Below are 14,060 nucleotides of genomic sequence, written 5' to 3' on the forward strand. Positions count from 1 at the left end.
TCCTCACCGTACCTCGTTCTTGCCTGTCCCGCCATCGACCCCCGGCCCACATCCTCCCCCTGGCCTGGAATGCCCTCCCTCCGCACATCCGCCAAGCTAGCTCTCTTCCTCCCTTCAAAGCCCTACTGAGAGCTCACCTCCTCCAGGAGGCCTTCCCACACTGAGCCCCCGCCTTACCTCCTTCCCCTCCCCATCCCCCCCGCCCTACATCCTTCCCCTCCCCACAGCACCTGTATATATGTTTGTACATATTTATTATTCTATTTATTTTACTTGTACATATTTACTATTCTATTTTTATTTTGTTAATATGTTTTGTTTTGTTGTATATCTCCCCCTTCTAGACTGTGAGCCCGCTGTTGGGTAGGGACCGACTTTATATGTTGCCAACTTGTACTTCCCAAGCACTTAGTACAGTGCTCTGCACAGAGTAAGTGCTCAATAAATACGAATGAATGAATGAATGAATAATAATAATGATGATGGCATTTGTTAAGCTCTTACTATGTGCAAAGCACTGTTCTAAGCGCTGGGGAGGTTACAAGGTGATCAGGTTGTCCCACGGGGGGCTCACAGTTTTAATCCCCATTTTACAGATGAGGTAACTGAGGCACAGAGAAGTTAAGTGACTTGCCCAAAGTCACACAGCTGACAGTTGGCGGAACCGGGATTTAGTATCTGGAGTGGGTGGCAGAGGCAGATGATATGAGCTTCGAAGAAAGCAAAAGAGAAGTAGCATGGCTTAGTGAATACAGCACGATCCTGGGAGTCACAAAGTCAAGAGTTCTGATCCCGGCTCCACCACTTGTCTGCTGTGTGACCTTTGGTGAGTCACTTCACTTCTCTAGGCCTCAGTTACCTCATCTGTAAACTGGGGATTGAAACTGTGAGCACCATGTGGGACAGGGACACTGTCCAACCTGACTTGCCTGCATCCACCCCAGTGCTTAGTAGAGTGCCTATAACATAGTAAGCGCTTAACAAATACCACAATTATTTATTATGAATAATAATAATCTTATTTTTTCTGTGCCTCAATAACTTCATCTGAAAAATGGGATTAAGATGGTGAGCCCCATATGGGACATGGATTATGTCCAACCTGATGACTTTGTACCTACTCCAGCGCTTAGTACAGTGCCCAGCACATAGTAAGCACTTAACAAATGCCATTAAAAAAAAGAGGGGTGGGAGAGGTAGAATGGTGCGAAAGCAGCATTGAGGAGCAAAAAGGAAGCCTACTCCTCACCCTTTCCCAGTGAGTATGGGGGAGTAGGAGAGAACTAGGCCCTCTCTCGAGAAACAGGAGAGACAGTGTCATCTGGGGAGAACCAGGTTTCAGTGAGTCAGTCAGTTGGTCAAGCCATCGTATTTACTGAACGCTTACTGTGCGCAGAGCAGTGTACTAAGTACTAGGGAGAGTACAGTATAACAATATAACAGACATACTCCTTGTCTGCAACAAGCTTAGTCTAGAGGGAGAGAAAGACATTAATACAAATAAATAAGTTACAGATATGTACATAAGGGCTGGGGAACTGGGAGGGGAGATGAATGAGGGGAGCAAGTGAGGGAAATGCAGAAGGGAGTGGGGAAGAGGAAAGGAGGGCTTAGTCAGGGAAGGCCTCTTGGAGGAGATGTGCTTTCAATAAGACTTTGAAAAGAGGAAGGGTAATCATCTGTTACACTTGAGGAGGGAGGGCGTTCCAAGCCAGAGGCAGGATGTGCGTGAGAGGTTGGTGGTGAGATAAGATCAGGGGCGAGCGGATTGAGTGCTTGAAAGTCAATGGTGAGGTGCTTTTGTTTGATGCAGAGATGGATGGGCAACCACTGGAAGTTCTTGAGACGAGAGGAGACACGGCCTGAACGTTTTTGTAGAAACATGATCTGGGCCACAGAGTGAAGTATGGACTGGAGTGGGGAGAACCAGGAGACAGGGAGGTCAGCAAGGAGGCTGATACTGTAATCAAGGTGGGATAGGATAAGTGATTGGATTAATGTGGTAGCAGTTTGGATGGAGAGGAAAGGGCAGATTTAGCGATGTTGTTAAAGTTGAACCGACAGGATTTAGTGATGGATTGAACATATAGGTTGTGTGAGAGAGGAGTCAAGAATAGCGCGAAGGTTATGGGCTTGTGAGACAGGAAGGATGGTGGTGCCATCTACGGTGATGGGAAAGTCAGGGGGAGGGCAGGGTTTGGGTGGGAAGATAAGGAGTTCTGTTTTGGACATATTAAGTTTGAGGTGACGGGAGGATATCGAAGTAGAGATATCTTGAAGGCAGGAGGAAATGCGAGACTGCAGGGAGGGAGAGAGATCAGGGTTGGAGATGGAGATTTGGGGATCATCTACATGGAGGTGGTAGTTGAAGCTATGGGAGCGAAAAAGTTCTCCAAGGGAGGGGGGTGTACTCCTTTTATCTCTCTGGGCGTTTATTCTCAGTCTCCTTTGCGGGCTCCTCCTCCCCTTCCCATCACCTTACTGTAGGGGTTCCTCAAGGGTTCGTTCTTGGTCCCCTTCTGTTCTCTATCTATACTCCCTTGGTGAATTCATTCACTCCCACAGCTTCAACTATCATCTCTATGCTGATGACACCCAAATCTACAACTCCACCCCTGTTCTCTCTCCCTCCCTCCAGGCTCGTATCTCCTTCTGCTTTCAGGACATCTCCATCTGGATGTCTGCCCGCCATCTAAAACTCAACATGTCCAAGACCGAGCTCCTTATCTTCCCTCCCAAACCCTGTCCTCTCCCTGACTTTTCCATAACTGTAGACAGCACTACCATCCTTCCCGTCTCACAAGCCCACAACCTTGGTGTCATCCTCGAATCCGCTCTCTTATTCACCCCACACATCCAATCTGTCACCAAAACCTGCCGGTCTCACCTCTGCAACATCGCCAAGATCTGCCCTTTCCTCTCCATCCAAACCTCTACCTTGCTGGTTCAATCTCTCATCCTATCCTGACTGGATTACTGCATCAGCCTCCTTTCTGATCTCCCATCCTCCTGTCTCTCCCCGCTTCCGTCTATACTTCACTCTGCTGCCTGGATTATCTTTCTACAGAAGCTCTCTGGGCATGTCACTCCCCTCCTCAAAAATCTCCAGTGGTTGCCTGTCAACCTTCGAATCAAGCAAAAACTCCTCACTCTCGGCTTCAAGGCTGTCCATCACCTCGCCCCCTCCTACCTCACTTCCTTTCTCTCCTTCTACAGCCCAACCCACACCCTCTGCTCCTCAGCCGCTAACCTCCTCACTGGGCCTCGTTCTCGCCTGTCCCGCCGTCGACCCCTTGCCCACGTTCTTCCCCTGGCCTGGAATGCCCTCCCTCCACACATCCGCCAAGCTAGCTTTCTTTCTCCCTTCAAAGCCCTACTGAGGGTTCACCTCCTCCAGGAAGCCTTCCCAGACTGAGCCCCCCCTTTCTCCCCTCCACCTTCTCCCCTCCCCATCGCCCCCCCGCCCTCCCCCCAGCACTTGTATTTATTTCTATATATTTATTATTCTATTTTATTTGTACATATTTACTATATTTATGTTATTAATGATGTGTACATAGCTATAATTCTATGTATTCTGATAGTATTGACACCTGTCTACTTGTTTTGTTTTGTTGTCTGTCTCCCCCTTCTAGACTGTGAGCCTGTTGTTGGGTAGGGGCCGTCTCTATGTGTTGCCTATTTGTACCTCCCAAGCGCTTAGTACAGTGCTCTGCACACAGTAAGCACTCAATAAATGCAATTGAATGAATGAATGAATAGAAGCGGACCCAGAACTGAACCTTGAGGGATGCCCACAGTTAGGGGGTGGGAGGTTGAGGAGGAGGCCACGAAAGAGACCGAAAATGAGTTGCCAGAGAGAAAGGAGGAGAACCAGGTGAGGATAGTAATGAAGTAAAGCCAAGGTTGGATAATGTTTCCAGGAGAAGCGGGTGCTTGACAGTGTCGAAGGCAGCTGAGAGGTCGAGGAGGATTACGATGGAGTAATGCCTATTGGATTTGGCAAGAAGGAGAACAGAGATCAAAGAGCGAGGGCGAGGAAGAGCACAGAGAATGGGACAGGAACAGGTCAGTGCTGAAGGGAAGCTTCCCCATAATGGAGTGGAGATTCCACAGGCCATACCTGACTGAGGCTGAGAGCAGGGCAGGGGGTGAGGGGGGGTTATAGGTGAGATTGTTGTCAACAGCAATAACTGCTTAATCTAGTGATTCTGTAATTAAATTTCTGTACTGAATGTTTAGGGGTAAACAGAGGACTGGGTTGATGTGAAGTCAGGTACCTTAGTACCCAGGCCTGGGTGATTTCCTGTAGAAGGCATCTGCCGAGAGGGATTACGTTGCCCTGTGTGGGGGAAGAGGAGAAAAAAAGATAAAAGGGGGGTGGGGGTCTGCCTAGGTCTCCCTAGGCCTCTTCCATGATGTGGGGACAGGTTTCCCCCAGAGTGGGAGGGACTGGGAATTGGGTGGGGTTAATCGGGAAGATTCCCTGGAGGGGGACTTCTTCAGTAGCACTTCCCAAGGGAAGGAGTAGGGAGATAGTATTGTTTAAGGAAGAAGGCAAGAGGGAGTGGAAGGAGGAGAAGGTGAAGAACAAAGGCATCCCAAATAGGGGAAAACTGAATGAGGGAATGAGCTGGGAGGAAGAGGGTTAGACAATAGATTGATAAGATGCAGTCTGGAAAGAGCACAAGACTGGGAGTCAGGAGACCTGGGTTCTAATTCTGTCTCCACCACTTGCCTGCTGTGTGACCTTGGGCAAGTCATTTGACTTCTCTGTGCTTCAATTACCTCAGCTGTAAAATGAGGATAAAGTACCTGTACTCGGTCTCTCTTATTCTGTGAGCTCTATATGGAACAGGGACTGTGTCCAATCTGCTTCTATCACATCTACGCCGGTCGTCCGACCTGGGTGTAGCGGCGAAAGACTAATTGAACCATCTAATAGCTGGTTCCCTCCGAAGTTTCCCTCAGGATAGCTGGTGCTCGAACTCGCTCCCAACCCCCTCGCAGTTTTATCTGGTAAAGCGAATGATTACAGGTCTTGGGGCAGAAACAATCTCAACCTATTCTCAAGCAGCATGGCTTAGTGTCAAGAGCATGGGCTTGGAGGTCGTGGGTTCTAATCCCAACTCTTCTAGACTGTGAGCCCGCTGTTGGGTAGGGACCATCTCTATGTGTTGCCAACTTGTACTTCCCAAGCGCTTAGTACAGTGCTCTGGACACAGTAATATGTATATATATATGTATATATACATATATATCCTGTATATATGTATATATGTTTGTACATATTTATTACTGTATTTATTTATTTTACTTGTACATATTTATTCTGTTTATTTTATTTTGTTAATATGTTCTGTTTTGTTGTCTGTCTCCCCCTCCTAGACTGTGAGCCCACTGTTGGGTAGGGACCATCTCTATATGCGCCAATTTGTACTTCCCAAGTGCTTAGTACAGTGCTCTGCACACAGTAAGCGCTCAATAAATACGATTGAATGAATGAATGAATGATTGAACTCTGCCACTTACCAGCTGTGTGATTTTGGGCAAGTCACTTCACTTCTCTGTGCCTCAGTTACCTCATCTGTAAAATGGGGATTAAGATTGTGAACCCCACATGAGACAACCTGATTACCTTGTATCTACCCCAGTGCTTAGAACAGTGCACGTAGTAAGCACTTAACAAATACCATTACTATTATTATTACTATAAGCACTTAACAAATACCATTATTATTATTATTGTTATTATTATTCTCTATACCTCAGTTTCCTCATCTGTAAACTGGGGATTAAATACCCGTTCTCTCTTCCCCTTAGACTGTGTGCCCCATGTGGGGCAGGCATGGTATCTGACGGTGCATTGTATCTGTCCCAGTGCTTGGCACAAAGTAAATGCTAAACAAGTATCAGAATGTGTCTACCACCTCTGTTGTAGTGTACTTTTCCAAGTGGTTAGTCCAGTGCTCTGCACACAGTAAGTACTCAATAAATCCCATTGACTGATGGAGCAGGGAGCATGGATGAGGAGGAGGGTGAGGAGAGTCAGGGGCTAGTTGAAGGAAAGTCTTGAGAAAGTAGTTCCAGGAAGAGTCCAAAGGGTATGACACCTTGGAGAAGAAGCATGGCCTAGTGGATTGAGCACGGGCCTCGGAGTCAGAGCGACCTGGGTTCTAATCCCAGCTCCGCCTCTTGTCTGCTGTGTGACCTCGGGCAAGTCATTTCACTTCTCTGGGCCTCAGTTACCTCATCTGTAAAATGGGGATTAAAACTGTGAGTCCCATGTGGGACGTGGACTGTGTCCAACCTGATTACCCTGTATCTACTCCAGTGCTTAGAACAGTGGAAAGAGCATGGGCTTTGGAGTCAGAGGTCATGGGTTCAAATCCTGGCTCTGCCAATTGTCAGCTGTATAACTTTGGGCAAATCACTTAACTTCTTTGTGCCTCAGTTACCTCATCTGTAAAATGGGGATTAAGACTGTGAGCCCCCCGTGGGACAACCTGATCACCTTGTAACCTCCCCAGCGCTTAGAACAGTGCTTTGCACATAGTAAGTGCTTAATAAATGCCATTATTATTATTGCAAATGGAGAAGATTGCAGAAAGATCCCAGGTCTGGGAGTTAGGGTCCCTGCGTTCTAATCCTAGCTCCGCCACCTGCCTGCTGTGAGACCATGGTCAAGTCACTTCGCTTCTCTGTGCCCTCTTTTCCTCATCAGTAAAATGGAGATTAAATGCCCCTTTGTCCTCCTACTTAGACTGTGAACCCCATATGGGACAGGGGCTGGGTCTGATATGATTGTGTTGCATCTACCCTAGTGCTCAGTACAGTGCTTATTATTATCGTGGCTTCATGGAAAGAGCACGGGCTTGGGAGTCAGAGGTCATGGGTTCGAATCCTGACCCACCACTTGTCAGCTGTGTGACTTTGGGCAAGTCACTTAACTTCTCTGGGCCTCAGTTCCCTCATCTGGAAAATGGGATTAAGACTGTTAGCCCCACGTGGGACAACCTGTTATCCTTGTATCTACCCCAGCGCTTAGAACAGCGCTCGGCACATAGTAAGCACTTAACAAATACCATTATTGAGAAGCAGCGTGGCTCAGTGGAAAGTGCACAGGCTTGGGAGCCAGAGGTCATGGGTTCTAATCCTAGCTCCACCACTTGTCAGCTGCGTGACTTTGGGCAAGTCACTTAACTTCTCTGGGCCTCAGTTCCCTCATCTGTAAAATGAGGATTAAGACTGTGAGCCCCACGTGGGACAAACTGATCACCTTGCATCTCCCCCAGTGCTTAGAACAGTGCTTCACACATAGTAAGCGCTTAACAAGTGGCCTGGAATGCCCTCCCTCTGCCCCTCCGCCAAGCTAGCTCTCTTCCTCCCTTCAAGGCCCTGCTGAGAGCTCACCTCCTCCAGGAGGCCTTCCCAGACTGAGCCCCTTCCTTCCTCTCCCCCTCGTCCCTCTCCATTCCCCCATCTTACCTCCTTCCCTTCCCCACAGCACCTGTATATATGTATATATGGTTGTACATATTTATTACTCTATTTATTTATTTATTTATTTATTTTACTTGTACATTTCTATCCTATTTATTTTATTTTGTTGGTATGTTTGGTTCTGTTCTCTGTCTCCCCCTTTTAGACTGTGAGCCCACTGTTGGGTAGGGACTGTCTCTATGTGTTGCCAATTTGTACTTCCCAAGCGCTTAGTACAGTGCTCTGCACATAGTAAGCGCTCAATAAATACGATTGATTGATTGATTGAACAAGTGCCATCATTGCATTATTGTTAAGGGTCTATAGCCACTGTAATCAATCAATCAATGGCATTTACTGAGTGCTTACTGTGTGCAGAGCACTGTACTAAGCTCTTGGGAGAGTACAACAGAATTAGCAAACACGTTCCCTGCCCATAATGAGCTTACAGTCTAGAGCAGGGAGAAAGACACTAATATAAAGATAATTATTATATTATTATATGATAATATATAATTTAAAGATATATACGTAAGTGCTGCCCCTCTCAGGATCGCACCTGAAGAGTTTCCAGGATTTTACCAGTCTCGGCTACGGGAGGGAGAGTCAAAGAGAGGCATTCCATTACTAGCTTGGGCAGTGGCTAGCAAGTAGAAGGCAATCTGCTGCGAGTCAAAACGCACCTGTGCTGGGCAGCAGCGGCATGGGAGAGAGTCGAGGGCGGAGACTCAAGTTTACTGCAAGGCAACGGTAAACCACTTCCATATTTTGACCAAGAAAGCTCAATGGTTACACTACCAGAACGATTGCAGATGAAGGTGGGGCGTTCTGGGAGACATGCGTCCATGGAGTCTCTATGGGTCAGACACAACTCGACAGCATAAGACAAGACCTAAGTAACGTGGGGGAATGTCGTTAAAGCTGCCTCACAAGGAACTGTCGAAAGAGAGGCTAATGGTGTGTGTGGAAAGGACTGAGACCAACGTGTGGCGGACAATCTCTTTTTATTTTGTTAATATGTTTTGTTTTGTTCTCTGTCTCCCCCTTCTAGACTGTGAGTCCACTGTTGGGTAGGGACCGTCTCTATGTTTTCAACTTGTACTTCCCAAGTGCTTAGTACAGTGCTCTGCACACAGTAAGCGCTCAATAAATACGATTGAATGAATGAATGAATGGAAACTGCATAGACGGACTGCCCTTCCTCACACTGCTGTGTCTGCCACCCTCCTTGCCCGCTGCCATTTCCGCTGGGGCTTCTGTTCTGTGGGGGCTGTGCCCCAATCCTCATTTCTGCCTGCTTTATATCTTCCTCAGCCTGAAATCAAACTAACAGTGAAATCCTATATTCTGGGGGACTGACCCTCTGTCATCATCACCTGATTTCTTCCCTCCCCACCAGCCAGCAGAGGTGGAGGGTGGGCAGGGACTTTTTAGATGCTTAGGGAGGTTGGGGACATTTTGCTGGTCTGTGGGGGGTGGAGGCTGCCAAAAGCGTTGGCCTTGGTGCGCTGACCTGTCTTTAGTGCTTACTGCATGCAGAGCACTGTACTATGCATTTGGGAGAATACAATACAGGTGGTAAACACGATACCTGTCCTCAAGGAGCTCACAATTTAGGAGGGGAGGCAGACGTAAAAAAATCCATTAAGTAGACTTTCCTTTAGTGTCTAAAATGTTGAATGTTAAATTGCCGATGGTCTCTTTATTCCACTCCACCTTTCTCCCGCTACACACCATTGCCAGCTCCTGGACTTAACTTTTTTTTTTTAAATTATGGTATTTTTTTAACCACATTTGTTAAGCACTTACTATGTGCCAGGCACTATTCTAAGTGCTGGGGTAGAATCAATAATAATTATAATAATGATGGTATTTGTTAAGCGCTTACTATGTGCAAGGCACTGTTCTAAGCACTGGGGAGGTTACAAGGTGATCAGGTTATCCCACGGGGGGCTCACAGTTTTAATCCCCATTTTACAGATGAGGTAACTGAGGCCCAGAGAAGTTAAGTGACTTGCCCAAAGTCACACAGCTGACAGTTGGAAGAGCCGGGATTTGAACCCATGACCTCTGACTCCAAAGCCCGTGCTCTTTCCACTGAGCCATGCTGCTCAGTGGAGATCAATCTAATCAGTTTGGACACAGTCCATGTCCCACATGGGGCACCCAGTCTTAATCCTCATTTTACAGGTGAGGTCACTGAGGCACAGAGAAGTGAAGTGACTTGTCCAAGATCGGACAGCAGACAAGTGGCGGAACCAGGATTAGAACCCATGTCCTTCTGTCTCCCAGGCCCTATTCACTTAGGCCATGCTGCTTCTCGTCTATCCCGTTTGGCACTCGGAACGGAGCCACGTGCTTCCCTCTCCGGTGCTGGGACTTAGGGGCTGTGGCCCCCGACACCAGGCCCGTCCCCTTCGAGCCAATATCTCCCGTCCATCTGGCTGGCCATAGTGGGTCCCGGGCACCCACCAGATGCTGCGGATTTGAAGGCCCATAACGGCAGGACCCGTGTTTAATTTCCATTATGCTCCCCAACCAGGGCTGGAAAACCCCCACTCCCCACCATCACCCCTGACTGGGCCCTGGGGTGATCAGTTTTGCAGTCCATCCCCCCGACACCGCCCACCCGGTGACGCCATTACATCATGCAGTATGGTGCAACGTGATTATACAATTATGCCATGCTGCATGTGACATAATCAGTCAGCCCTGCCTCTACCCCTAAGTCACGCTCTTGCCCTGTGGGCGGGGCAAGCTTCCAGGCAAGACTGTGGGGCTCTGAATTACTTACCTGCTGAAGAGCATCCCACACCCCCACCACCTTCCGGCTCTGGTGTGGGAGAAGCGGTGGCCCCGTGGAACCGACCCACGTCCACTGGCTCTTGCCGGTGGTTTCCAGGGCAGGAACAGCTGTTAATAACCAGGCCACTTTTCCCAGCAAGGTTTGGAGAGGGATCCTCTGTCACTTCCCTAGTCTTTCCTCTCCCCAGGCAGGTAAGTGCCCATCACACCGGCTCTCTGGGGCAGAGCGGGGAAGCGGTGGGAGAACCCTGTTTGATGCCACCAGGCCGCACTGCTCATCCATAGGGATGAGGCAGGAGAGAGAGCATGAGTTCACGCTATAGGGGCGGTGAGGAGGCAAGGAGGGGATGGGCATACATTCATCCTTGATTCTCCAGCAGCTCCCAAGGACATCCAGGCTCTTCTCCCAGCACGCCCAGCAAGAACCACCCCAACCTCTTAGCCAGCACCTCCCCAAACACGGGGTCCCACATAAACTCACCCCATCAGCAGCCTTCCTATCCACTGAAACTGAGCCAGTATCTCCTTCCCTGTTCTTCCCTGTCTCTTACCTCCCAGTCCCTACTCCTTCTTCATCTCTTCTCCCCCCAAGTAATGGTTCCCTTCCTACATCCCTTCTTCTCCAAGTTGCGGAGAATTGTTGGCGAAGTAAAAGATAGCTATAGTGCATGCACTGTCAGAGGGGGTATTGGACAGTGGGCGTTGGGGTGAGGGGAGAATTCTGCATGTGAACTCCAGCACCACCCAACCCCCTCTGATGTGATGCACGTGCAGCAGCCATTTTAGTAAGGCCTGGTTCAAGCATTTAGTACAGTACCCGTGCACATAGTAAGTACTCAAATGCCACTGGCTAATTGAGGAGTGGCCATTTTAGTAAGGTCAGATTATATCTAAAGTGATAGTGGCTTGAGTTGCGTGGCTGGTGAGGGGGACTCCCTTTCCCTGCCCAGCCTGGGACCACAGCCCCTAAAGCCTCTGCACTAATCGGGGCCTGTCCTTAGTGCCCTGCAGTCAGAGAGAGCTCAGTACAGAGCAGACATTTAGCACAGTGCTCTGCCTGCAACAGGAACCCAGGCCAGTGCCCTGCACCTAGTAGGTGCCCAGTGAATGTTGTTGGTGAGCAATGGCGTTCAAGGGGAGAGTGAATGTGTTAGGTTGCAAGATCTTTGAGGGCAGAGCACGTGTTTTGCTTCCGTACTACTCTCCCAAGTGCTTAGCGTACAGTACTTCTCTGTCTATGCACCTGGATCTGCGTCCTTTGGGCCTTTGTACTCACAGCACTTAAGTTCGTATCTATAGATTATTCATTTAGATTAATGTCTGTCTCCCCCTCTAGACTGTAAGCTCGCTGTGGGCACGGAACATGCCTACCAACTCTCAAGTGGATAGTACAGCGTTCTGCACGCAGTAAATACTCAATAAATACAAATGATTCATTGATTTGCACTCCATAAGCACTCAATAAATACCACTCATTGATTGATGGACTGAATAGACCTGGCTGACTGAGGTATCTGGGAGTGGGGGGTCCTGAGAAATTGGGAGAGTTCAATCACCTGTTCTACCTGGGACCCACACAAGTTCTTTACAGTTTCCCACAGCCCTCCTGCTCCAATCCAAACCCATTTCTCTTCATCTGATCCACTGAGGAGGGGAGGAAGAGGTCAGTGGCCTTTTCAAAGACCCTACAGAGAAAGCCCTGCCCCTCAAGTGCCTGGGAGTCAGAGGACCTAGGTTCTAGAACTAGCTTTGCACTGACCTGCTGCGTGACCTTGGGCAATGTACTTAATCCTGTCTGGACCTCAATTTCTTTCATCTGAAAGATCTCCACCTCCCAAATTGGAGAAGATAATCCTCATTCAAGTCCATCCCTCAAAACCATAGGAGAGGCAGGGTGGCCTAGTGGATAGAGTCCAGGCCTAGGAGTCAGACGGACCTGGGTTCTAATTCTGGCTACTCCACTTGTCTGCTGTGAGAGCTTGGGTAAGTCACTTAACTTTTCTGTGCCTCAGTTCCCTTATCTGTAAAATGCGGACTAAGACTGTGAGCCCAGTGTGGGGCATGGATTCTGTCCAACCTAATTAGCTTGTATCTACCCCAGTGCTTAGAATATTGTCTGACACATAGGAAGCACTTAACTGATTAACAAATACCATTAAAAAAATTTTTTTTCGGCACAGGGGTGGGTTCCAGGAGGGGAGGATAACAGGCCCCTGTTGAGAGACTGCCAATTTGACCCTTCTCCTCCCCACACTTTTTTTGCCCAGGCTTTATAAGGGGCATTCCTGGTGGGATTCCTCCTCCTGTTCTCACCCCTCCTTCCTGGGCTTTACACTAGGAAGATGGAAAGTCAGGGCCAGGATGGGGAGACAGAGGTACACAGGTCTGCTATGTGAGCTTGGGCAAGTCACTTAACCGCTCTCTCAACTTCACAGGGAAGTTGTAGGGATAAAATGAGAGCAGTGAAGCAAAAAAGAAAAGCATCGTACAGCTGCAAGCTCTTCTCAGAGCCACGGGGGAAAGACTGGGGAGAAAGAAAGGAAGCAGATGAGCCTGGTCCCCCTTCCTTTTTGGAGTCCCCACCTCCAGACCCCCATCAGGGGTTGGACCAAGGAGTCAATCAATCATATTTATTGAGCGCTTACTGTGTGCACAGCACTATACCAAGTGCTTTGAAGAGTACAATATAAAAGGTGGTGACACATTCCCTGCCCACAGTGAGCTTACAGTCTTGAGGGGGAAGACAGACATGAAAATAAATGACGGATATGGACATCAATTGCCTTGGGGCTGAGGGTGGGGTGAATAATGGGAGCAAATTCAATTGCAAGAGTGACAGAGAAGGGAATGGGAGAAGAGGAAATGAGGGTAATCAAGTCGCATGGATCCAGGCCCTTGGATCCAGGTGGCTGAAGGGTCAGACCACTCCGATCCTCCTGCTGGGGCCATGGCTCCCCACCAGTAGAAACATAGCACCACCAGTCCAGACTGTGACAAATAATCACTGCAAATAATCACTGTATTGTTCTCAACCCAACCCCAGAAGCACCCGGCATAATCCTTCCCCCTCTTTGATGCAGAGGATGCCTGCCCCCAGCGCCCAACTCCAGCACAGAAAAGTCCTATTGATCTGCACGCCCTGCTGAGGTCTAGGATAGCAAGGTGGGGGTAGGGTGGGCAGTAAATTGGGGGATGCCATTAAAGCCACCTCCCCTAGGCACAAGGGCTGAACGGCTGTCCCTGATTTCAATGGAGGAGGGCAATGCTAGGTGGATGGTGGAAGAGATGGCAAGGGGGCTGAGGTCAGGTCCCCCTGGGGAAAAACAAAAGTGGGGTTCATAGGGGGTGGAGGTTGCCGGGGAGGACAAGTGTTGCAGTCAATGGAAGAGGATTGGCCGCGGCGGGGAACAGGGGTGTATTTGGGAAGCCCGGTCTCATTATTAGTGGGGTGAGTGGGGAAATAGTCCAGGAAAGAACTGGGAGCGAGAATTCAGGTGCTTGAGCCTGGTGCGGCTGAAGAGGGGACCAGCTAAAGAAGCTATAGAGCGTGGCCGGTTGATGAGTGGCAGGAGTGGGGAGGGGAGGGCATGTTTTCCTTATGGCTGCCTGGCGGCACCTCTCTCTCTCTCTCTCTCACACACACACACACACACACACACACACACACACACACACACACATGATGCTTCTGGGGAGGGGATACATAGGCTTGTGCTTAGAGCCAAGCTAAAACCTGGGGTGTCTCACTTCAAACCAGGCCCTTGCCCTTTGAC

This window comes from Tachyglossus aculeatus, chromosome X1 (assembly GCF_015852505.1).
Source record: "Tachyglossus aculeatus isolate mTacAcu1 chromosome X1, mTacAcu1.pri, whole genome shotgun sequence".
NCBI classification, from domain to species: domain Eukaryota; kingdom Metazoa; phylum Chordata; class Mammalia; order Monotremata; family Tachyglossidae; genus Tachyglossus; species Tachyglossus aculeatus.